The sequence below is a fragment of the Tursiops truncatus genome, chromosome 20 (assembly GCF_011762595.2).
Source record: "Tursiops truncatus isolate mTurTru1 chromosome 20, mTurTru1.mat.Y, whole genome shotgun sequence".
NCBI classification, from domain to species: Eukaryota; Metazoa; Chordata; class Mammalia; order Artiodactyla; family Delphinidae; genus Tursiops; species Tursiops truncatus.
The window spans coordinates 44,227,071-44,253,406 of NC_047053.1; the positions used below are offsets into that span (position 1 = coordinate 44,227,071).

General features: G+C 47.3%; 1 protein-coding gene and 2 long non-coding RNA genes across 18 annotated transcripts in view; 1 reads left to right on the forward strand and 2 right to left on the reverse strand.

The window, feature by feature from the left end:
- The window catches only part of TEX2 (testis expressed 2), a 107,383-nt gene extending 90,279 nt beyond the window's left edge, over window positions 1–17,104 (reverse strand). For 2 of the 3 annotated variants that reach the window (XM_019944353.3, XM_073797423.1), the window contains exon 1: window positions 16,970–17,104. The gene's annotated coding sequence lies outside the window, so the exon portion shown is untranslated. The remainder of the gene's footprint in view (window positions 1–16,969) is intronic. The other variant, XM_073797422.1, reaches the window with a different exon arrangement.
- A 39-nt stretch (window positions 17,105–17,143) lies between these two features.
- LOC117309741 (uncharacterized) lies at window positions 17,144–19,291 on the forward strand. Its single transcript, XR_012328554.1, has 2 exons — window positions 17,144–17,249; window positions 18,911–19,291. It is a non-coding gene; the product is annotated as an uncharacterized lncRNA (long non-coding RNA).
- The window catches only part of LOC109551409 (uncharacterized), a 35,788-nt gene continuing 27,033 nt past the window's right edge, over window positions 17,582–26,336 (reverse strand). For 6 of the 14 annotated variants that reach the window (XR_012328548.1, XR_012328537.1, XR_012328538.1 and 3 more), the window contains 3 exons: window positions 22,996–23,123; window positions 18,668–18,716; window positions 17,583–18,426 (listed from right to left, as the gene is read on the reverse strand). This is a non-coding gene — a long non-coding RNA (uncharacterized lncRNA). Of the gene's footprint in view, window positions 18,427–18,667; window positions 18,717–22,995; window positions 23,124–26,336 lie in introns of all 14 variants that reach the window. The other 8 variants (XR_012328544.1, XR_012328541.1, XR_012328546.1 and 5 more) reach the window with 6 other exon arrangements.

Below are 26,336 nucleotides of genomic sequence, written 5' to 3' on the forward strand. Positions count from 1 at the left end.
GGTGCAGATCCCTCACATTCCCGGGGTACCCAACGACAGCCTGCAGGACCTCACTGTTCATGCAGCCTCTGAGATCAAGACAGCAAGTCAGCGAGGTCTCTACTTAGGGTGCTGATTCTTGAATTTGCTTTGGACTCTTGGATGTTGGCATTTTTCACTGCAAGGCTGTGACACTTCATAATAACTGTTTTTTCTCAGAAACACATTATTTTATCCAGCTTCCTAAGAAAGATCAAAATTAATGTTGAGTCTTCAATGCTTCAGGACATCACTCAAGATGCAGGGCACATCTCCATAGAAACTTTCCTCCTGGGCAAGTTTTTTCTTCAACTGAGCGTTTCTACATCAAAAACTAACCCTGGGGCTTCCCTGGTGGCGCAGTGGTTGAGGGTCCGCCTGCTGATGTGGGGGACGCGGGATCCTGCCCCGGTCCGGGAGGATCCCGCGTGTCGCGGAGCGGCTGGGCCCACGGGCCATGGCCGCTGGGTCTGAGCGTCCGGAGCCTGTGCTCCGCAGCTGGAGAGGCCGCAGCGGTGAGGGGCCCACATACCGCAAAAACAAACAAACAAAAAAAGTAACCCTGAAGTCACTGTCCCACTGATCTCTGGCTCCCTCAACATACTGTGTCCTAGACATTTAAAATTTTTCAACATCCTGTAAGAATTAATACTTGTACATTCCCCCTTCTATTTAATAAAAATTATTTTTTATTTTTGTTTTAACAAACTTGCTCTCTATGAGCTTTTTCTAACATGGAAACTTAAATATCATATAAATTTAAATATCCTACAGATTACATGAACTCTCCACTCCCACCAACCCTGGCTGCTGGACCCGCTGTGATCACACATTCTTTGTTCCTACAAGCCAGGGAAGAAAGTGACCTTGTTACTCTCAAATATCACTCTCATTTCAAGTCCACCCGGTTACCACTGTTCTTTCACATATATGGCAATTTTTGGTCTTTCTTCCAAAATGTGGCCAAAGGTACAATAAAAGGCTGAAAATGCCTATTTTCTGCTTCCTCTCCTGGACTACAATCTCCCTCTACCATTTTTTCTAAACCAAAAGGTACCATTGTATTTGGAAAATAATAAATTTTAGAAAAAGGTACCTGTACGCTCTTATTTCCAGAATGACTACATGCACAGAAGGAGAAATTACAATCTGCTGAGAAAACTTCAAAATAATTTCTAATTCTGTTTGCTATAATTTGACAATTCTATCTGAAGAGTCTAGAAAAGATACCATTGTGAGATGTGTCAAAGGCATTATCCTAATTGAAATCTATATAAATGGAACACTCAGTTCCTTTTCAAGCCACATAAAAGCACATACAGACCAGAGACCCTTCCTATTAAATCAAGGGGGGGTGGGATGCCTGTAAAGTACATGTCACCAAAGTAGTAAATATTTTAGCCTCAAAATACCTCAGCCATTTATCATGGTATATGTAAGCGCTGGTCTAGAGAGCTTCACATGCTGACATACAAACGAAATATTGAACAGTGCTCCTTTTTAAAAAATCGAAATCAGGAAAAGCAGACGTGTTCTATTCATCTAGCTGGTTTTCACTCCCAAGTTTTTGTTTTCCACACGTTTTATTGTTTTCTTTAAATACACTAGACCTTTCACTTCTCTGTGTTCATGGAAAAGAAAAGTGGAATGGATAATCCCAAACAATTGATTTGGGAATGCACTGCATTTTTTGGTAGCTCTCCATTAACATGGGTCTGTGTCAGAGGAGGAGGGATGTAAACCGACTAGAGTCACAGGCACAATGGGGAGAAGGAAAGCCAGCTGAAGGCTTAGAGACTGGCAAGAAATAATCCACCCTCGGGAAACTGAAAGCCAAGGCCATAACTTCCTCTGTATTTAAAATCCAGAGTGCTGACTCTTCATTAATTTTAGATGAATTTCACAGTAGGTTTTTTGTAATTCCCAACAGCTTGCATTACTAGCTCATGAGGTGGCTCTATCAATTAAGAGATCTGGTTTCCTGGGCAGAGCCTCCGGATCACATGCCCACCTTCACGTGAAGGTGTTGTGCTGCCAAGGGGCTCATGAATCCTCAGAAGTAGCAGAAGCCCCTCCTCCAAAATCCTGTTCAGGGCCAGATCCCTGAGCCCCCAGAACACTGTGGGAGAAATTCCGAGAGGGGAAGAAACAAACTACCAAAGGTAGAAGATGACCATCTTTGACTGTAATTTAAATTTGACAGGGTTCTGTTATAATAATGCACACCTGTCACCAGTGTCGTCTTATATATTGGCCTGCCTCTAGAAGAATGGTCTTTCTGAAAGCAACACCTTCTGTCTTTTCTGCCTCTGGCAAAATTGGAATAAGGAATATAAAACAGAATCTTACTTTCATGAGCAGAGCTCACAACACAGGATACACATGAGGTCCACAAGGAAAGAAGGGAGCCAGTGACAGTGATGCCAGATGTGGGTTCCTGACCAGTCAGAGGCTGCAAGAGCAGATCGCTGGACTTCCAGGCTAGAAACGGTGAGCTGAGACCCCAAGGCACTCCCCGCAGGGGCAGAGTCACAGGGTTGCAAGGACCAGACTCCCAGTCCAATTTCTACTTCAGGGTCCCCTTTCTGGTGGCAGACAAGAATTACCAGACTTGGGCTTCCCTGGTGGCACAGTGGTTGGGAGTCCGCCTGCCGATGTAGGGGATGCAGGTTCGTGGCCCGGTCCGGGAGGATCCCACGTGCCGCGGAGCGGCTGGGCCCGTGAGCCATGGCCGCTGAGCCTGCGCGTCCGGAGCCTGTGCTCCGCAGCGGGAGAGGCCACACAGTGAGAGGCCCGCGTACCGCAAAAAAAAATAAAATAAAATAATTACCAGACTTAACAGAAAAGCCCATGAGAGGGTACAGATTAACTTAGAATGCATTAAGGAAAAAAAATGGAGGAGGAGGAGCAGATGGTATAAAAGAGATAAACCCAAGAAAAATGAAAAGAGAAGCCCTGTGAGAACTTGGCGGGGGGGGGGGGGGGGGGGGGGGGGGCGCAGGGGGCGACTGGGTCATTGATCAAAAGAAACTGACTAAGGAAACCAAGGAGAAAATATCATGGTGCAAGACACCTGGCTCAGAGGACAAGTTTATCCAGTGCTCTCCCACAAAGGATATCTTAAGGATTTGAGGAGGGGCAAGAGGCCAGTAGTGAGGAAAGAGAATCTCAGGGGTCCAGGGATAGAGAGCCTGGCATGATGACTGGTGAGGAGAAGCCAGGCTTGCACACATGGACTCCCACCAGCTAGGACCCTGCAGCCCTTGTTCTAGGTTCTCCCCCTACTGTGAATCAGTCCCTCCATTCTAAAAAGCTGGCTTCAGAGCTTTTTAGACGAGACATAAAGAAACTTTAGAGCTGGAGTTCTTCTGTAACTTAGCCTGATGAACATCAAAGACCCCACCCCACTGTCACTGCCACTGCAGCCAAATGCACATACACAAATACCCACAAGATTTCACATTCAACTTGCAGGAAGACAGAGACTTCTCCCTTCGCCTGCCCAAAGTTAAAAACCCTGACTCAAAGAATTCACTGCATTGTTTTGAGTAAGAGGGTGGTGTTTTGATCCACACCCCTTTGGATGGTGTGTGTGGGCTGTAGGCAGTCCGGACAGGGCAGGAGACAGAGAGTAGGGTCAGGTCCTGCTCTAGGAAGATGACAGTCATCTAGGGCCTCCCGAAGCTTCACCAGGATTTTTACTCCTGGACCCAAGACATTAATGAGAAAATAGCTGGTTACTTTCTAGACACTCCACAAATAACCAAAAAATCGAAAAACAAACGAAAATTCCAAAACATAAAAGTGCTTACGTAAGTTAAAAAAGAAAGAAAAACTGGCATGTTGACTTATAAACTATTAACCCAGGAGAAAGGAATCTAACTAACCACTTTATAATTAAGAATTTATCATGTTTAATGTTATTCAAATACCTGCTTTAAGATTCTTCAAAGGCCTTCCTTAAAAGGAATGGCAAAGTGGGTAAGGACTTCCTTTAAGAGATTCACAGAAGACTGACTCTCACTTCAAGAGTCTAGACCTGCTCACTGACAGTCCCCAGGCACAGCCACTGTCTTCTGAGCAGGGTCATCTGCTGAATGCTCAAGGGATCACTGGAGAGCCAGCCCATATTAACTCACTATGGGGATAACCTATTTGACGAGACCTTTCTCAAGCCTCAAAGAATCTGGTTTGAAATCATCACGGTGGTTGGATGAGGGGTTCCAAAGCCAGTTTCCAGGCTTCCCGCTCGTCTGGCAGGGCCACTCAGTCCCTTAGCAACAGCATCACACCACTGAGAGATACTGATGTAAGCCCTACAACCACAGGCAGGAAAAGGAACCGACAAGGCTGAACCACGTACCTGCCCCTGCCTCATCACTGCAAAAACAAGAAACCAAAACCTCTCGTTCCCATTTTAAATACCAATTTGGTCACCTGTATAAAAGAACTCCTAAAACGGAAAAAATGTGGCCAAAAAATATTCCTTTCTTCCTTGGCTTGAGCACCCATCTCACTCAACACTAACCAATCAGCAGTGCCCACCTGCTCTGTGCTTACTCAGCACGGAGGTGGGTAAGAGGCCAGGGGACCCCACTGCAGTGCTTGGAAGGAGCCCAGGAGGAGCAGGACAGCATTTCTGGGAAGGGAAATGGAAGTTACCAGGCCAACTCTGACAGATAACACAAAATGTCAAAAATTCTTGTCAGGCCCAGTAGAGCAAGGTTTCAGAAAACAGTTAAGTCTGCAATTTCTGGAAGATTTCTTCTAAGCTGCGGGTCAAAATGTATATACTTTAAACATGTATTACATTTTAATTTTTGAGATTAACACTCTGGCATTATAAATTCAAATAGTTGGAAGAACCTCTTGACCATCTGCCCCAGAAAACCCTGGGCCCTGTACTTGTTACCTGTGCTGTCAAAACAACTCATCACCTAATCCAGAAACTCAACTTGTGTTTTTTCCTTCCATGAGATTTTCGTACCACAGATCAGACCTCATGAAATAACATTCACCGCAGGCTATTAAGCCTCTGCCTACACCCCTGTTGGTCAGTCAAGCCTGAAGACAAAAGCTCGGCTGACCAAATGAGTTTGGTCTCTGGCTTGGAGCATGATCAACAGTCATTTCTACTGGGAGTTTTAGCCTTAAAAAAAAAAATTAATGTTCCTGCTTTACTATCAGGATCGAATATCACTCATCATCTCCCCACAGACATTAGCCTACCTTGGGAAATTAAAACAAAAGCAACTCCTTTCCCCTGGGTTTTCTACTACTCTTGACTTATTTTCCGCTTCGATCTTGCCTGTGAGCTTAGCCAGAGCCGGCAGCTCCGCCTTCCCCTAGGACAGCTCCCTTCAGACTTCCTAGCACAGGCACTGGAGTTTCTGCTCCTAACTCTGTGGGGTGGGGCTGGACAGTAGGATGGGAAACCAAGCAGAGGCCACATCAAAGTAGTCACTGCCATGGGCTAATGCTCCAGAGGTCATTTGTAACAGGCATCTGGATATTAAGGACACAACAATGTCTCCAGTTCCAGCTCAGGTGAGAAGGAGGTCCGTCATTTTTATCAAAGGAAGCAACAAAATAAGGTAGGAGATGCTCACCCCAGTGACCACAGGGTGAAGAGCAGGCGCTGTGGAGCCTGCCTCCCCTGAACCAAGCTCTCTGCCTGTTGCTGGCTGCAGCCACAGGCCCCCTTGTACTCTGCATGGCTTTACCCCATCCTCAACGTCAACCGGCTCTTCCTTATTTGTCATCATTAGGTCCAAGCAGGACCACGCCCCCACCCCCACCCCCACCCCCACACACTCACTTCCCTCTACCTACTCTCAGAGGTAAAATTATCAGCAAGGTAGGGTTAGAATCTACCACATGGTCCACTTTGCATGGAATTCACCTTAACAAACATCTGCTTGGTCTACTACACCTGCCAGGGGTGAGGGTCTCCTGTTTTAAAATCTGTCTATGAAGAAAAATCATTGCCCCTCAATCTGGCAGGCAGAGTCCTAAGGTGAAATAACCTGCCCTCTGCTCCTTCCATCATAATTGAAACACTTCCCGTCAGCCTTCCATGATCAGGGCACACACAGTGAATCTCTCATAGGGTTTTCTTTTGGAGCCAGGTATACCCACACTACTTTGCTCTATTCTAACACTCCCTCCGCCAGGTCACATTTACCTGGCTGTGCTGTTAAGGTTTCCAGGGCACGGAGCCATCACCTGCACACCCTCCGACAGGGGCATTCTCAACCAGCTCTGCTGCTAGCTCCCACTTGGAGTTCCTAGGCTCCACTTCGGTGTCGACACTGCTGCTAAGTCACCCAGGTCTCTGAGGTCTCTGGTTCTGCAATTTTCCTGTCCCCTTAATATTCAGCTTAAAGCCTTCTTAACCAGCTTTGCAAGTCTCCCAGAAAACATCACTCTGGCCTTCATGAAATACCTCCCCTCTGGTTATCAGAGGCTCTGGTCTAGGGAACCAGCCCCTTCCTTCCAAAAATAAAAACAAAAACAAAAAAACACATTGCCTAGGAAACCAGCTAGAGACATCCCATATCAGTTTTCTCTTTCAGAATCACAAGTTGTAGAAGAAATTTAACCACTGTCTCTGCCAAGTCCTTCCATTTCCTATTCAGAAATTCAAAGTTTCTGGTGAAGACCCAGGTTTCTCCTACGAGTCCCTCCCACATGACAGGAGGATCTGATGAGCACCAGCAGGGTCCTCCCCTCAGCTAGAAGTCAGCTCAGGAAGAGGGCAAGTCTCACCTGCTGCAGGGCCAGGTCTAAACACAGCTGCCTCCATTCTTCCCAATAGCTGGAAGTCTCTTCCCCGACAAGGCACAACTAGAATTCCCTCCCACTGCAAATACGAACAGGGCAGAATCCTGACTCTCTAGAAAGAGAGGAAGGCTACTACATCCCTGAGACTTCCCTGGTGGCGCAGTGGTTAAGAATCCGCTCTGCCAATGCAGGGGACACAGGTTCGATCCCTGGTCCGGGAAGATCCCACATGCTGAGGAGCAACTAAGCCCGTGCACCACAACTACTGAGCCTACACTCTAGAGCCTGTGAGCCACAACTACTGGGCCCGTGGGCTGCAACTACTGAGCCCACACGCTCTAGGGCCCGTGCTCCACAAGAGAAGCCACCACAATAAGAAACCTGCGCACCGTGAAGAGTAGCCCCCGCTCGCCACAACTAGAGAAAGCCCACGCAGGGTAGCAAAGACCCAATGCAGCCAAACATAAACAAAATTTTTTAAAAAAGACTACTACATCCCTGACTGTGGGCTGCATATGGAAGACTCCAACCCTGAGGTCTCAAATTGGAGACCCGTGCTACTAAGGACACACACTCAGTGAGAGTGATGCCTCCTGAGGGCTGGGATAGGAAGCCAGACAGGAGGGCCACCCTTGCAACTCCGCAGGTAAATGCCTTTCAAGTCTGTGACAAGGGCACAGACATACTTCTCTTGTAAGACAGTGCTAAACCCACTGGACACTTTCCAACAATAGATTCCCAAAGACTCTCCCCCGACCCCCACCCCGGCCAGTTCCCTTCCCAGGTTATTCTACTCTAAAAACTATTCAATCCTTCCAATAAATCCAAGTTTTAAAGAGCATTCTTCAAGTTCCTCCTTGTTCCCAATGTGCTTGCATTCACTCATTCATTCATTCATTCACCCAGCAAACATTTAAGAAGCTTGTGCAATGGGTCAGATACTGAGCTAGGCACTGGGTATATAAGAATGAGCAAAATCGACAAGGTCCCTGCCCTCCCGGAGGAAGGGGAAAAGCAGATGTCTCTTAAAGAATATGTCACAACAACAGTGAGAAGTGCTGTAAAGGACAAAAGAGAAAAGGGGAGCGAGGTGAGGGGTCAGAGCTGTTTTCTGAAGAGGGAGCAGCAAGGTGGCTCAGTTCCTGAAAGGCAGAGCTCCCTTCCAGCTGGGAGTGGAAGGGTGCCTAGACTATAATAAACCAGGAGGAGAGAGGCACGGGCCCAGGCTGAAGCAGGAGGCAGGAGTGGCTGGATCACGCAGCACTTTTCAGACCAGGTTCAGAATGTGGCTCTTATCCTGGGAGCAACTGGAAGCCTTCCTAGGGTTTTGAGCAAGGACATGGCATGATTATATTGGGAAATTTTTTTTTTTTTAAGAAGATGTTGGGGGTAGGAGTTTATTAATTAATTAATTTATTTTTGCTGTGTTGGGTCTTCGTTTCTGTGCAAGGGCTATCTCTAGTTGTGGCAAGTGGGGGCCACTCTTCATCGCGGTGCACAGGCCTCTCACTATCGTGGCCTCTCTTGTTGCGGAGCACAGGCTCCAGACGCGCAGGCTCAGTAGTTGTGGCTCACAGGCCTAGTTGCTCCACGGCATGTGGGATCCTCCCAGACCAGGGCTCAAACCCGTGTCCCCTGCATTAGCAGGCAGATTCTCAACCACTGCACCACCAGGGAAGCCCGGGAATTTTTAAGACACCACTCTGGCTGCAGAGGGGTGAAGAGATTAGAAAGGAGAGGAAGCAGCTGTGGGGAGAGGAGAGAGGCAGCTGCTGCAGTCTTCGAAGCCAAAAGATGGTAGTTTGGACTAGAGTGGTGGCAGTGAAGTTGGCAAGAAAGAGAACCATTCAAGAGACGTTTAAAAGATGAAAATAACAGCACTTGGTAATGGATGAGATAAAAGCCAGCTTGCATTTGCAGTGAAGAGAAATGTCAGTTACCTCCAGGAGAAAATACTGGCTGTATATACTCTGCAGCTCACATACTTCCTTTGGCAACTATTTTTCAAATTTCTAGACAAATTTAAAGCTCTTCTTATTTGCTCTTAAACCTATTCTTAAAAACCGTCATCCATTTTTGAAACACATTTATTGAGCATCTACTATGTGCTGGGGATAGAAAGGTGATCAAGATAGCCAGGCCCTTGGCATGTCTCCTCTGAGCCTCTAAACCCCCCTGGCAATGAATGCAACTCCCAAGGCTGAGGTCACCCTACCTCCAGAAACCTTCACATGAGTCACTCAACAGACTCCCGTCTACCTCTCAGAGACCTTCCACAATGCAACAGCAGCACAAGCAGGGAGATTCACTCCTTATTTCATAAGATCTGAGCCCCGGGAGACATCCCGCATCAAATCTAACTTCTCCAGGTGTCTGAGCTGCCAAAACCTTGCTCTTACAGGAAGACAATGAACCCCAAGAAGCAGTTCTTCCTTCTACATAATCAAACTCCTTTTCTCTAAAACGTACTGAGTTTGGGACCTACATGTGAACTGTGCTGTTCCATTTGTTGCCCAAATTAGTTTGTGCTGGATTTTATCCTACCATAGAGATTGAACAGTGTAGCTCCAGGGTTTACAAAACCATCAATGTGGCCACACAGAGCTATTTAACTGAAAATTAACTAAAATTAAAACTTCAGTTTCTCAGTTGCACTAGCCACCTTTCAAGTATTTGATAGTCACATGCGGCTAGTGGCCACCATATTGACGGCACAGATGTAGAGGTGCTGCTACAGGGTTCTTTGCTGTTTGATTTGAATTTCCCCTTAAAAAAAAAATACACAAAAATTTAACATATGGAGACTTTCAACATATTAACTGTGTTCCCCTCGATTTTATAAGTGAATGCTATAATCTGAATTTAAATTAACATGCACCACAAAAATAGTGCTTTTTAGTTAGTTTCATAGTTCGGGCTTTGTGTATATTTTATTTGCCAGGAATGTTGAAGATAAAACCTTGTGATTCCTTGTGAGGAAGAAAGGGACCATGATTTTACAAGCCAATGTGGACAGAGACTGTTTTACTCTTTTTACATATACCCTACACATTGTCCAATATAGTTGATATTCTCAGTAAATACATAGATTAATTGGTAATCTAATTTTGTGCCTACTTTTCATAATCAAGTCTATAAGGGGCTTGCAAGAAATGTTCATTTCAGATTTGGAATTTCAACTACTAACACCAGTCCTGTAATGATGCAACATGCAGGAATTTTTTCTCTCGAACCATATCTACCATGTGATTTTATATCCCAAAGATACATTTATATTGTGACAGAAAATCCGCCAACAATGCTTCATATGTGAAACTATCTCGGAACAAGATTAGCAAAATGTTACTGAAACTGAGTGACAGAAACACGAAGCTTGTTATGTTATTCTTTCCTTTCGTGTATTCAAAATGTCTTTTCCTGAATAATAGATCTTTTTTAAAAAAAAGGACTAATGCAATTATATACAAATTCAATCGGTTCTAACAAATATTCTGTAGGGTAATTATAAACTTTGATATGGCTGGGTTCATAGTATTTTACCAAACCTCCCAAGCCAGGTCAAGAACTAACAAAGCCAGTGACTTGTTTTATGAAATTCTCCTCCTGTGTGACCGGAGGTGGGGTGGTTATGAGAAAGCACCACACCATGTCCCTTCAGGTGGGTTCTTCTTTCAGCAACTCGGAGTCATCATGCTTGATCACCTGATAATAAGGCCACTGGCCTCTGCCTCCTCTTATCAGAAAAAAAAGACTAAAAATCCACTTCCCACAGCCCAACACTAAAGCAGACACCTGCAGACAGAGGAACAATGCTTCCGGTCCACCCTGACTTCAAGGTGAGCCCTGCACCCACTGCCGAGGCTCCAGGGCAAGCACTGCCCAGGTGCCGGCTGATGGTTAGCACGTTACAGGCTGTCCCACACTGAGCCACAGCAGGATGCCTCCAGTGGACTCCAGTGGATGTGCACAGGAGCCATTTCAGTCCTACCTACTGCCCTGTGGTTACTTTGCACACAGAATGATGGGAAATGTGGACCCAGAACAGAAGCTCAACCCCTCCAGGCCAAGTTCCCCACTGCCTGTGAGTCAGCAAACCCTTGTAAGAAATTCCCAAGGTGCCTCAAGCAGTGTCCGGCTCTGAGCCCCAGCCCCTCCCCTCTGCTCTGTGATGCACCTGCCTCTCCCATCTTCATGCCCTCCTCTCAGGCCCTCCTCCCCTGAAGCCAGACTTGCCACACACTGCTCCCTCCCTTGAGGTGCTCTTCCCAACACTCCCAGTTGCTGGCCTCCCTCCCTTTATTCTTTCTCAGGGCCTGTTCTTTTTCCTCAGAGGAAGGAGACTTCACGCTTATCACAATTTAATATATACAATGCACACATCTGCTGACTTGTTTATTGTCTAGACTACGTAATGTGCTATGTGTCGGCAGGGAATACATCTGTTTTGCTCCCCACTGGATTTCCAATGCCAAGCACAATGCTTGGCTCCAGCAGACGCACAGATACTTGTTTAATGAGTGATAATCACTGTTCAGTCAGTCCTTTCAGTGGAAAGATTTTTAAATTTTATATTTCAAGCCCCAAATGATATACAGAACCATCTTGAGGAACACTGCTTAAAAAACAACATTAGGTGTAAGAAAGGACTTAAAATTGAGTAAGAGAACTGGCCAGCTTATGTCAGCTTTAAGTAACAAACGTGAAATGAAACTCTTAGGAAATGCATATTGTGATTCTGAAAGGTTATTTGCGGGAGCAATCCAAGCGGTGGGTTTAAATCTCAAATCCTAAATAAGGTGGTGACTGAAGAGGGCTCCTCTTGCCCAGTTCCATTCTCAACTGTTAGGATAAGCCGGGAGGGGCTCAGTGTGTTAGTTCCAATCATCGTCTTGGGGGTAAAGCCCTTAGAACCAATCTTCCAAGCAAACCCAACAGACAAAGGTTACCTCGTTGTTTCAAAGCCCACCCTGCTCCCCACCCCACCAGCTTCCTCACAGAAAGGTCAGATTCTTCTCTCAACAGTCCCACCTATGCTCACAGTGGCCTGGCCTCTGGTTTTGTTCACCAAAGAAAAACCAAAGAGGACTTAAGTCTTCTGCAACTCCCATAGAGTTCGTCCTTAGGTTTAACAAAGTTCTCCTAATACGCAGCAGATGTTCTGAATGAGAACTCAGAATTTAAACAGGGGTCAGTACACAATAAAAGACTAGGAATGCATGACCCCAAAGCAGAGGGAAATCTCACTTTTTAAACTGGTAAAACTTCCAGGGCACATGGCTTGAGAAGATTCCAAAATGAGGCAGGGTGCATCTGAAACAACCACAGAACTCATATTGGGGAGCAACATAAGCTTGAGTTCTAGTCCCAGCTATAAGCCCTTGTCCTTGCTGTGTGATCTTGGACAAGTTACTTAACTTCTCTGAACCTCAGTTACCTCATCTTAAAATAAGATTGACACTAGTCTCTACTGCTCATAGGATGATGTGAGGTTTAAAAGTAGGAACAGTGCACACAGTAATTCTCCATAAATGATGGTTACTCATATGGTTATCACCTACCCGTTCTTTTCTCTTTACAAAAGCGCTAGCACAAACATCGACCTGAGACTTCAGACTCATTTCCTTTCAACCATTTAATTTCTCAGATCCTTAGATTCATAAACTCACATAATCTATGACACTGTATTGGAGCGAGTGTGGGGGAGGAGACTAAGAAATCAAGTCCTCATTTTGGAAGAGACCCTCAAGATCCAGAGTAGGGAAATGATGTGCCCAAGACACACATAATAACAGGATAAACCCCCAGGACTGGAAACAGGTCTCTTAATACCAACTGCAGTGCTCTCTCTACCTCACTCAGAAACCCAGGGTTTCTGTGATTTCATGACCTCCTAGCATCCCTCTGATGAATGGTACCTCACAGACACCTCACACAACGCAATTAAGCATTACAAGGAGTTTGGCAAGAGGCAACATGGAATCTTGCATAGAACCTTGAGGTGCTTTAAAATTCACGTATAAGAGTATTCACACCAGCCTACGTTTCTAAACTTCTTATAACGATAGTTATTTTTTTATTTTTATTTTTTTTGTGGTACGCGGGCCTCTCACTGCTGCGGCCTCTCCCGTTGCGGAGCACAGGCTCTGGACACGCAGGCCTAGCGTCCATGGCTCACGGGCCCAGCTGCTCTGCGGCATATGGGATCCTCCCGGACCGGGGCACGAACCTGCATCCCCTGCATCGGCAGGCGGACTCTCAACCACTGCGCCAGCAGGGAAGCCCACAATAGTTATTTTTAACTTGGGATTTAAAGTTGACAAAGAACTCAATGAACAGGCAGGACAAAGGGAGCTGTCTGTCCATGGCTGGTTAGCTCCTGAAGTCAATGCTTCTCACGCGGACAAGAGTCAGCCAAAGGACAGAGCTTCACGCAAACTGAAAAACGTTCCTCCAGCCCACAGACCATGGATTACTGCCTGGGCTCCAAGTGGCAAATCTTACGAGATGCTCCCTAGCTTTTCCCCAGAACCACCTACCAGTTAACCATACGTTCTGTCATCCGACAGGAGCAACTGTTACTGGGTGCTCACGCTGTGCCAGGCACACGAGTGACTTCACGTAATCCTCACAACTACCGATAAAGAATGTACTACCGTGGTTCATATGACCTAGAACCCCACTGACTATGACACCATTATTTTACGTACGAAAAAGGGAGTTACTGCCAACTACAACTTAAGACCTCATAGATTATAAGATACTTTTCAGATATGTTAAGATGAGACAAACTGTACTGTCTTAGCGTTGTTGAAATGTGAATATTGTCCCACTTACAGATAAAGAAACTGAGGTACACAGAGAGAGAAAATAATTGCCCAAGGTCACGGAGCTGATAAGTGGAAGCACTGGGATACATACCTGGTAAGTCTGGTCAACTTTTCATGGCAGTAAACTCAGATTTCTTGAGAGCCACATGAATTACCCAAAAACACACCTGGCAGAGAGGCAGGACACAATGGTGCTAACTCTTGTCCCACCATGAGCACATTAACTGTGGCAATTCTCTGAACATCTCTGAACCTGACCTTTCCTGTGTCCAAGAAGGCACTGTGCTAGACTATACTAAACCGCCACCTCCTTCTGGGAAAAGCAATGCGGTGCGATGGGAAACGCACACTTGGAATCAGAAAGTCGTAGACTGAAATTCTTGTTCCAGAGAATTCCCTGGCGGTCCACTGGTTAGGACTCTGTGCTTTCACTGCCGAGGGCCTGGGTTTAATCCCTGGTGGGGGAACTAAGATCCCGCAAGCCGTGTGGTACGGCCAAAAAAAAAAATCTCGTTCCACTATCTAACCAGCTTATTGCCCTGGGAAATTTACTGAACTGCTCTGAGCCTCTGTTTCCTCTCCTGTAAATTGAGGCTACCAGCATCTAGCTCACTCAGAGGGCTGCTCAAGGACGGGAAAGGATATATATACAAACAGAGAAAGCAGCACATGGCAGAGCTGGAATTCAACAAATGCTCTTTTCTATACTAGCCACCTTCTGCTTTGGGACAGAATCAAGGAACAAACGATTCCCTGTGACCTCAGCAATTCCCAAGTGGGACACTCAGGAGAGAATAAGGATCAGACAGGAGAAAGCAGACCCTGAGGGACACTCAGGCAAAGAAAATGAACTGGAAGCACCTGGAGGACAGGGATGAACTTCCAAACTTCTCAATAAACTAACTGACAGGGGAATGGGAAAAAAAGAGAGAACTTAACACTATCAAAAGACACTGGTCAATAGATATGAGGATGAAGAGATACCAAACCTGACACAGAAAACCAGTCTTGGAAGATTCAGTTTGATACCAAAAGTGATCTACAGCAGGAAGAATTTCCCCATTGTTCTGTTTTGTTCTTACTTAATATTCTGTGCATTTCTCCCCTTTCTTTCTTCAAGAGCTTCAGAAAATCCTCAGAAGAGCTTTGACTTGGAGGGAAGGTGAATCATATAGATGTAGAAACAAGTTCTTGACCTGTTTCTTTCTCCATCGTACCCATAATGCCTCAAAGTTTCTGGCACACAGCCAACGCTCAACAAAAATTAGTTGAGTGAATATTTTTTGACTACATGTCATTTCACTTTGACCAAAACTGCAAAACATCCTATATATTTATTCTACCTAAAAGCCTAATAATCTTTCCTACTTCTTTTCCAGAAGCATTCTAAAACCATAATCTCTAATACACAAACAATACACTTGGCGAAAGCTATTTCTCGAGTCCTCTCACACGATGACATTCTACCTGCTCTTCAAACCTGCAACAAGGTCCAGCCCCCTCAGCCCCACCAAACCCCTGCACTTTCTCTTCCCCCTCCTCTGTCCAGCCCTCGGGTGCCTTGTCAGTTGTCTCAATTACCACCATCATCTGAACTGAATCAGTTTGTTAATCTCCTTCCTCTCAGGCACAGCACCTTTCCTGGAGATTAATGTGCAGGCAGGTCAAGTTCACCCACAGTCCTCCATACACCCCCTACCCATCCCCATCCCAGCCTTCCCTGACACTCCCAGAGAGGCCCAGTGGGAAAAAAAAAAAAAAGGCAAAAATCCCACCCTACCCCCATCACCTCAGGAGGCTGCTTGTTTTCCATAAGTTTGGACCAATCACCAACTTTTAGAAGAATTTCAAAGAATCCTGAAATGATTTAAGGGTTGGGTAAGAGCTGATAGAAATGGCACTTTTGCTCTTTCAATACCTCCTAGGAGATAAGCTTCACTGTGTCACTGAGCTCTAAACCCACAAACCTGGACTCCTGGGAATTCCCTGGCAGTCTAGTGGTTAGGACTCTGTGCATTCACTGCCCAGGGCCCTGGTTCCATCCCTGGTCTGGGAACTAAAATCTCACAAGCTGTGCATCGAAAAAGAAAAACCCACAAAAACCTAGATTCTGCAAACACTCCCTATCCCAGAGTTCAAGGATCATTTGCCCCTCTGTTTTTCCTTGTTGGTTTCCATATAAAAGTCACTCATTGTTTCCCTTCCAGCTTACATCAGGCTCCTGAAAGGATTCCTTTAAATCCTTTGATGAAAACCATCAAAACATGCGAAAGGCTGGTTCTTTTCAATTCCTGTGCAGAGCAGCCCCGGTGTCAAGAGCTAGAACTTCAAACATGAATATGGCACCACCCCTGTCTTCATGGAGCCCACGCTTTTCCTCCAACTCTGAAAAAGTATGCCCTCCCTGGGAAGCGTCGGTTAAGACGTAGTGACAAAGTACTTCATAGCTTTGGAGGAAGAGCGAGGGTGGAAACAGACTTTGCCCTTACATTGGCTGCCGTGTAACCATAACAACAGATGGTTTAAGTAACCATCAACCCACCTAGGGGCTAAGTTTTCCAAAAACCATTTTCAAAAGGGGAAAACTCCCCTGCACCGACTCCCGCGTCAGCCGTGCATTCTGGGCAGCGTGCGAGGCGGAGCTGAAGCCGACGGTTCAGTCCATCCCCGGTCCCACCGCTTCATTCGTGTGCTCCCCGGCAGCACAACCTCCGCCGTCACACCCGAGCTCTGGGGCACGGCACCTGGCATTAGGCCTCAGCCCAATGTCACTTGTTAACCTTCCAAACCCCCGGCTTTCGGGACGCCGCCGCCTCAGGTCTAAGGCACGCAAACCACCCACTGCCACCCACGATTTCCAGGAGCTAGAGAAAAACAACCCGAGACGCAGAGAGCCTCTAAAGGATCCGCGTAAAAGTAACTGCGGTTCTCGACTTCCAGGCATTTCGCAACGTGAGCGCTGGGGGCGGCAGGAACCCGGGGCCCCATTCACAAAATTACAAGCTGTTTTCCCTTAGTTTGCTTGTGGACGGGGCCGAACCCGGAGCCCGTGGACCGCAGGCTGCGGGGACCGGCCGGAGGGCACCTCCGGCGGGGTCAAGCCCAGACCGCCCCACACCGCCCCAAAGGAAAGAAGGGTGCGCCCGGGGGCGTCGCGGGTAGGCGTCCCTGTCAACTTAACCTAGACCGTGACAGCGGGGCGGGGCCCTGTGGGGGCCGGACCCCCGCGCCCCGCCGCACCAACGGCCGCCGGCCCCCGATCGTACCCCGGAACCTGAGGAGCCTGAGCCTTCTCGGCGGGCGTTCCCCCCACCGCCCCACCCGGCCCCGGGAGCGCTCACCCCGGATCCACTGGCTGCCTCATTGTACTGCGCCGGCGCCCGTGCTCCACGGCCGCCGCAGCTCCCGCTACGGCTCGGGATCGGGCCACAGTCCTGCCGCCAGCCCGCCCCCGGGCCACCGGCCGCCCCGCCCCGCCGGCGGACCCGCCCCGCACCCGCGGCCGCCGCCGCCAACCAGAGGGCGGCGGGGGCGGAACAGGCCGCGCGCCAGGCCCGGCCAATCCAGCCCTCTACAAGTGCGCCGAGGAGCGGCCGCGGAAATGGCCGGACGATTGGTCAGGTCTGTTAAAGGGGCCGCCGCCCATGGGGCTGGGGAGAGGGGCGGCGGCGGGGTTACCAGGGAGAGCCTGGTGTGGGAGAGGTAGGAGCTTCTCTTCTCTCCCAGCCTGGCAGCAGCGCTCTCCCCAGCGCTTTGCATATTAATTTCCTCTTCCTGCAGCCTAGCAACAAGTGGAGACAGAACCTACCTCTGTCAGAAGGAGAAACTGAGTCTCCGAGAACCAAGGGTCTCCCGCTTGACAAATTAACTCAGGTTTGGGTTTAGAGGACAGTCAGGCAAATCTGTTCCCCTCCAATCCCAGAAATTGGCTTACAGAGACACATTCTCAACCTCACCCTGGAGGATCTTTTTAAACATATTTAATAGACATTCCGTGTGTCTGGAATGGGACTGGGGAAAGTATGCATTTTTCAACTCCCCTCCCCTGAGGCGATTCTGCTGTGGGTGGTACAAGAGCCACACTCAGGCACGTATTTCAAGTCGATCATTGTAATGAAATCCAAATTCAACTGCCAAAAATAAAGAGAAACTTTTTTTTTTTTAATCCTCAAAATCAATAATACGGTTGGGAGACTTGCTAGTTGGGCTGGACGTCGCCTACTGAGAAACTCAGAACAGTTGCCTGAGTGGGTCATGCTGAGATCTGAGTTTGAAGGGCCCTGGGCTGGGATGAAGCAACAAGCCAGTCTTGTTTTCTGACTGGTGAGACAATGCTTAAATACTTCAATGGCAAACACACCCTTCCTCGTTGCCATCACCAGGCCCAGTCATAACCCCAGGAGGGTGCCTTGCCCTTCTGGAGCTTGGTTCCAAAGACATCAAGCCCTGCCCACCCTCCCAGATACATTCCTGTCCCCATCCCTGTGTCCCAGACACACATCTGACCCAGAAGTCACTGCCTCGACTTGAAAGTCAGCCCCTTCCACCTAGACCCCTCCTACGAGGAGCAAACAGACTCCAAAGAACAGCCGTTTTTGTCGTTGTTCTTGTTTTGCTGTGATATCTGATAGGTGCTGTGTTTGCCAGGAACAGCTCGACACACACATTCATCAGCCTCATCAGGATTAAGTCTCTGAGTTGCAGATATCACTGCCTGGGATCACCATTTGCTTCACTTGGCCTTCCCAAAGGAAGAAGAATTCTTGTCTTAAGTGGAGAGGGTTCCGGTCGTGGATATCTGGAAATGTACAGCAAAGGCAGTTAGCACTAGAGAAACAGCCCAAAGCTTGTCTCGGCCACCTCTTAAAACCTCCACCTGGGCTGGGGGTGGGATGGGGAGTGAAGTGGGGTGCCTGGAGCTGCACCACCGCAAGGGTCCCCGGAAGCTGGCAGTGTGCATCTCAGAGTGCCCCCAACCCTCCTTGCCTGTGCCAAGCCCTACATAAATATTAGATTAATTAATACAGTGTCAACCTTACCTGGAGGCCAATAAGATCTAGCACGAACCCTTAGCAGAAGACTTTCTTTCTGAAAAGTGAGGAATTTGGATGCTTTGAAAAATAAACATACAATAACATAATAGTATTAACACGTCCTACCTTTAAGAGGTTTCTCTGGGCAAGACACTTCGTCAAGATCTTTGCACATATTAATTCATTGAAACCTTTCAAGAACCCTGTGTGGTAGGTATGGTTATTATTTTCTCCATTTTATGGATGCAGAAGCTGAAGCTCATGGAGGATTGGTAATGTGTCCAAGATCACAAGACTAGCTCAAGAGAGAGCCGCATTCATGACCTCCTACCTGCCTGCTCCAGTGCCTGCCTAAATGCCCGTCCTTGCTGCCGGAAACAGGATGGCTAACTTCAAAAGGCAAAAGAAGCAAATATCACTGATCTTCACCAAAAGACAGCTCAATATAGCAGCACTGCCTTGGAGTTTAAGTTCCATTGCTCTAACTTACCACCTGCTTGATCTTGAACAAGACATATCATTAAATCCCTTTGAGCCTCTGAGTGCTTGTCTATAAAATGGGATAATAACAAATTCTGCCTCCTGGGGCTGGCATGAAAACCAAATCAAATAAATATACATAAATACGTATGTACTTTGAACTTACAAATGAAAAGAGTGATTTTAGAGCTTGGAGTCTGTGACTCAGTATAGTGACCAATGACAAAGGCCGGGGATTGTGATGCTAAATTTAGATATCAAACAAGATTCCTTACTTTCTCCCCCAAATAGCTGATCTATAGGTACAATATGTACAAAGTGAACTAAATCTTTTCTACCTATAGAAGTCATAGAAATTCAAACCCAAGTTATTACTCTGGCATCTGCCTCCCTCCCCCGCAACCATCACCCAAGTCTCTCTCTCAACCCAGGCTCCAGCTTAAGCCTACAGGTTCCAGTATACTTGATTATTCCCAATTATGGCATTTCAAGTTAATTCTTATTTTCTCATGAAACTTAAACTGGAAAAAAAAAAAAGGCTGTACGATTTTTTACTTCCATTTTTTTTTTTCGGCCACACCACCCAGCATGTGGGATCTTAGTTCCCCGACCGGGGATCAAACTTGTGCCCCCTGCGCTGGGAACATGCAGTCTTTACCACTGTACCACCAGGGAAGTCCCTGCTTCAATTTTTTGACATTGCATTGCACTCTTGGCAGGAGAAATGGTTATGAAGTACACAAAAACAAAAAGTTGATCCACTCATACGTCTAAAAAAAAAGGGCTAGGGGTCCATTGTGCCACAAGCTGCTCCTTTAACGAGCAATCACTGAGAGCTCAGTAAGTACCAGGTGTTGTGCTGAGTACTGGGGATGGAAATGAAGACAGTATTTGAAAAAAGAAAAGTGCATAAAGATGGCCTTTTAGCACTAGATCTAGCAGAGAAAGACTGACAAATTGATAGACCATTATAGGCTTCTGCAAAGTTAAGCACAGGAGCTATGGCACACAGAATAGGCATTTATAATTGCTGGGGAACCCCATAGTGTTTTAGGGGTGACCAGATGAAGGCTACTAAGAAGAGAAAGCAGGGCTTCCCTTGTGGCACAGTGGTTAAGAATCCACCTGCCAATGCAGGGGACACGGGTTTGAGCCCTGGTCCCAGAAGGTCCCACATGCTGTAGAGCAACTAAGCCCATGCACCACAACTACTGAGCTTGCACTCTAGAGCCTGTGAGCCACAACTACTGGGCCCGCGTGCCACAATGACTGAAACCCACACGCCTAGAGCCTGTGCTTTGCAACAAGAGAAGCCACCGCAATGAGAAGCCCACGCACTGCAACGAAGACCCAACACAGCCAATAAGTAAATAAATAAATAAAATAAAATACATCTACTTAAAAAAAAGAGGAGAAACCAGAGAGGTGATTTAAAAAAAACAAAAACAAACAAACAAAAAATAACAAGGAAGTATGTTGTCACCAAGGAGAAGAGATTGGAGATGGAGGGAGCAACGTATGCCTTAGAAGGGTCACGTTGGGAGAGATCTGAACAGTGCACCTTGGGATTTGGAAATTAGAAGGTTACTGAGGCCATTGACAAAAACAGTGGAGGTGGGGCTGGAGATGCAGAGTCTCCCTAGAGTTGGGCTGAGGAGAAGAGCTAAGACACCAGAATGAAGAGGCCGGGCAGGAGAGGACAGGGTCACCAGGAAGCCCACGGGGACAGGGGAGCTGCCCTTGGGGAGGAAGAGGGTTTGCTCTTCCACTTAAGCTGGTTGCAGACAAGAATGGGTGTGGGTGCAGATTCATTCATAGATGGAGGGCAGGAAGTTTAGGAAATTCCTGCTTGCTGGCTTCTATTATTTTAGCTCTAAAGTGAGAGGCGAAGTCATCTCTTGAGAGTAGGTGGGAGGTAGTAACAGGGGCTTTGAGGGAAACAGTGAAGAACTGGAAAAGCCACTGAGAGGAATGAAGGAAGGAGCTGCCAGATGGAGAGGGAGAATTCTGGGCAGCCCTGAGGGCCCAGGCATTTGAGGCATTCCCAGGATCGGAGTTGGACGGATGGTTATGTGGGGCTCAGCAGCCGGGCCCAGGTGTGGAGAATCTAGAGTCAAGCATTTACAGGGTCAGGAACAGGAGAAATACAGAACAGTGCAGGTTACTGACAACAGGGGGGTTGAAGTGATGGATCACGTGTTCTAAGCTGGATGGAGATAGAAAGAAATCCAAGGGGGTGGGAAGCTGCCCCAGAGGAAATCTGTGGGGCAGGAGAGATGGGAAGAACCAGACTTTGTGTCGATTTGGAGTGGGATGGGTTAGGCGAGGTTTTCACAGACGAACTATTCTGAGTGATGACAAGGTCAGGTGCGGCCATACAGCTGGAGTTTCTAAAGACACTCGACTCCTGGATTTTCCCTCCTCTGGTTTCTTATGGAGAATGATCTGAGGCCGTGTGGCCTCCAGTGCTTTCTGTTCACTCTGCACCACCACTGGGCTGACTCTCTGAGATGACGGAGTTGGGAAGAGCATCCTTCTCTCGTTTGGCTTTCCTTCTAAAATAAAAACCTGGGAATTCCCTGGCGGTCCAGTGGTTAGGACTCAGCGCTTTCACTGCCAGGGCCTGGGTTTAATCCCTGGTCAGGGAACTAAGATCCCACAAGCCACACAGCATGGCCAAAAAAAAAAACCTGTTAATGAACAGAGGGACTCCCACCATCGTCATGGAGACATGAGCATTTGTGGGAAGGGATACTGGAGGGAAGTCTTCCAGGGCTTTAGAAATGCCTCACCCGGGGCTTCCCTGGTGGCACAGTGGTTGAGAATCTGCCTGCCAATGCAGGGGACACGGGTTCGAGCCCTGGTCTGGGAAGATCCCACATGCCGCGGAGCAACTAGGCCCGTGAGCCACAACTACTGAGCCTGCGCGTCTGGAGCCTGTGCTCCGCAACAAGAGAGGCCGCGACAGGGAGAGGCCCGCGCACCGCGATGAAGAGTGGCCCCCGCTTGCCACAACTAGAGAAAGCCCTTGCGCAGAAACGAAGACCCAACACAGCCAAAAATAAATAAATTTATTAAAAAAAAAAAAAAAAAGAAATGCCTCACCCAGTGGGTTGATACACCTGTGAATAATTCCCGGCCATCAAGGAGCAGCCAACAGCCAGCTGATGTTGGTTATTTACTTTGCTAATTAGCATGTGAGACCTGAGGTTATTAAATATAAATGTCTCAAAGCTCTGTCACTCCGAGGGAGGGCCACTGGCAGGATGGTGGCTTCTAACTGATGTGGAGCAGAGCCAGAGTGAACTTCTAGGAAGAAAGACTGACATTTGCCTCCCTTTCCCTGCTGACTCTCGGCCTTGCCTCTCAGGGCGCTCCCGGTGCTCTCCACGCAGAGAATGAATCCACTGTACAGCAGTCACTCCCTCACTTTCCCTCTAACCTTGACATCACCCGCCATCCTCACTGCCTTCCAGCCACCAGGCCCTCTACTCCACTTCGGCACAGGAGATTCAATCTCTGGCTTGCCCAGAATCACCCTGGAGCACAATTTTAACTCCAGGGATGGAGGGTCAGCAGTGTAGCCAACAGGTCCTGGCCCCAGCCCTGCACCATGTCTCCTTAAGTAGCAGAAGTGGGAGGGCTCAGCTGGCCTTTTTTTTGGCCACTCGGCTTGTGGAATCTCAGCTCCCCAACCAGGGCTTGAACCCAGGCCACAGCAGTGAAAGCCTGGAATCCTAACCACTAGACCACCAGGAAAGCCCCTCAGCTGACCTTTTAATGACGTATACATCCACCTAAACATACGGGAAGGTTGTTTGTTTGTTTTAATCTTGAAAACATGATTTACATACCCTGATATAGAGTAGCTAGAAGTCAGTGGGAAATGTCCACTCCCAATCAGGTGGTTAAACAGAATTAGAGATGAAAAGCGTGAAATTGCTAGCCTTAGCCATGTCCACGTGGTTACAGTCCTCAGCACCTGTGCGATTCAGAAGACAAAGATGGTCTATATTTGGGTGAGAGCTTAGGCAAAGAAAACGTTTGAATCTGTTTTGGCCAGGGTTCCCCAAACGCAGAACTTGAGACAAAGCTCACACGTGAATACATTTCTGGGGAATGTGAGCCCAGGGAGCATACCTGAGGCTCAGGAACCACAGGAAGGATAGAGGCAGAGGCGTTTGATAATGCGTTATTGGGGTGACCATGTTCCAGGCTGCTCGATTTGGAGAGACTGAGAAGCCCTAAGAAAAACATCTCAGGACCCACCTTCTAGGATGGGGGAGAGAGAGGGAGACTTTTATCCAATGGTTTCTGCGCCCATTGGTGAAAAGCTCTGCACGGGGGCCTGCACCCTGCTTCCAGGATGCACTGGCCCGGCACTGAGTGGGCATCAACCGAGATGCCCTGGGTGGGGTGTGAGGTACCGGCTGTGAGCCAGAGGCAAGACACTGTCAGACTGTACCTGCTGGAAGCTGGTAGGAGCAGTCACAGAACTGACCACTCCAGCAGTGGCTGAAGATCTCCAGTGGGACCCAGAGGTTTCTGATACAAAGTCCATTTTCAAAAAGAGGAACGTTGCACTGTCCAAAAACACCTGCCATCTTAAGTTTGGCTTTAGGGATATAAGATTTCAAATGTCTTTTAATATTGTTATAATGTTCTCTTTAGGGAAGCAGCATTAGTCTAGTGACTTTGGGGTCATTTGGACATGGGTTCAGGTTTTGCCTCTGTCATTTCTGAGCCATGTGACTTTGGATAAGATACTGAACTTCCCTGGACTCCTGTTTCCTCATCTGTAAATTGGAGATATCCACATCATATGTTTCTGTAAAGATTAAGTGTATGCATAAATGCATAGTATAGCATCTTTATATAATAGGTGCCCAATTAACGGAAGCTGTTGTTTTTTTACTCTAGGGAAAATTCCTGGCAATGGAGTGTAATGCATACAGGAAGACAATCGGGTGATATGCTTAAGCTTCAAAAATAGAAGTGAAAGAAGCTATCACATGGCTGCAGGCAACCAAAAATGTCTAATACTTTAAAACAACTGAACAGCTTTTATCTACAGTGACTACATATCTTGCAGTTTCCAGGAAAGCATCAATATCAAATGTTCTCTCATGTTGTCCCAGTACAAAAACTCCTATTTGAGAGGCAGTCACCTTGAGCTTGGACCAGAAAACAGCATTATAGACATATCCCATCAGGAAGGGGGAACATCAGCCCTCTAGTTTCCTTTGCTCCCCACGCTCCTGGAGTGCAAGCAACACAGCTCTTCTTTCCAAGAAGGTTCTTCTTCCCACAGCTCAGCTGAGGGGCCCCAGCTCTGTTTGCACAGGTGAGCTAATTAACAGCCGCTGCCTTTCAGAAGAACCAGAAGCACAATGACTGCCACACAGCAGAGGAGGAACCAAAATCCACAGGTGGAGGGCTCCTTCCCCACCCGCCAACCCCCCAGCACCCCTCTCTCCCACTGCGCCTGTGTGATCCACCACAGCAGGAAATGGTTTGGGTTTTTCCATGATGAAAGTGATAGAAGCTCAGTGTAGAGTATGAAAAAAACACAGAAACCTAGAAGAAGGAAGAAAAAAAACCCCACATATTTTCTTATCACCTATTAACAATTGTCAACATTTTGTTTGTATTTCCTCCTGTTCTTTTTTAAAGCATAGTTTGTTTTACATAGCTGTCATTTTATACTAGATACAATTTTGTATCCTTTATTTAAAAGTTAACATGGTCACATAACGAGTAGCAGTACAGGATAAGGGAAAGAAGGGCTTGGCTTGGGGTCAGAAGAGTCTGAGTATTAATCTCAGCTCTGCCACTTATTCACTATATGACTTTGGGCTATGATTGGTCTTTTCTGAGCCTCAGGTGTGTCATCTGTATAATGAAGATGACAGACACATCCATTCTCTGCCACTAGTTTTCTGTGTGGTCCTAGACTATAGGACCTAAACCATGGTCTAGGTTGTAAGTTCTATGAGCACAAAGCCCTTCTGACTAAACCCCTAGAGCCTGGATTTGGTGGACTAAAGATGGCTACAAACTCTTCTTGGTCATTCCCGCCATCCAGAGGTAGAGTTTATTCCTCCACTTCCTGGAATCTTGGGCTGCCCTCGTATGATAGCCAGCCTCCAAGATGGTCCCAGTGATCCTCACTTCCTGGTCGTTCAGGCCCTTTCATAGTCTCCTCCCACTGTGAACCAGGGCTTGCTTGTGTGATAAAAAGAGTATGGCAGAAGTGGTGAGGTCTGACATCTGAGGATACTCAGATCATCATCAGTATAATGAGGATACTCAAGCAGCCTGTGGAGAGGCCTGTGTACAGAAGAACTGAGTCCTCCTGCTAACAGAAAGCCCCAGTTTTCCAACTATATGACTGAGCCACCTTGGAGCTGAGCCCTCCAGTCCCAATCAAGCCTTCAGAAGAGTCCAGCTCTGGATGACATTTTGACTGCAATCTCATGTGATGACCCCAGCCAGAACATCCCACAAAGCTTCTGCATGATTCCTGACTAATTCAGAAGCTGTGAGAGAGGAATATTTATCATCATTTTAAACCACTAAGTTTCGGGATTATTTGTTATGCAGCGTAGATAACCAATACACTCTAGGACTGAATTTGACCCACGGAATGCAGCAGAATTGGGATTCTGAGACTTCTGAGCTCAGGCCTTAAGAAGACTGAGAGGACTGACAGCTTCCACTTCCTGGCTCTTGGAACTCAGTCACCTGCTTTGAGAAGACCAAGCCACTTGGAGAAGCCAGAAAGAAGAGAACAGAAAAAAAGAAGAAGAATAAGCGGGGTGGGGGGGGGGAGAGGGAAGAGGAGGAGAAGCAGAAGAAAAGAACTGAGGGACGCCGGATGAAATGCCCAGCTACTTCCAAGCACCAACTGCTATCACTGTGAATAAGCCTCTCAGAAGGTCCAGCTGAGTCTCACCCCAGATGACCACAGCCTCAGCCATCATCCTACAGGGCAAAGAACCACACAGCTGTGCCCAGTCAACCCACAGAAATGGGAGAATAAAATGACTGTTGTTCTAAGCCTCTGGGTTTTGGGGTGATGTCCTGTGCAGCAATATGTAACCAAAACACTGGCCCAGCCTCTGGCACGTAACCGGCTCTTGAGAAATGTCTGGGGAAGACACGGACAACCCTTGTTGGGCTTCCATTGCCTCTT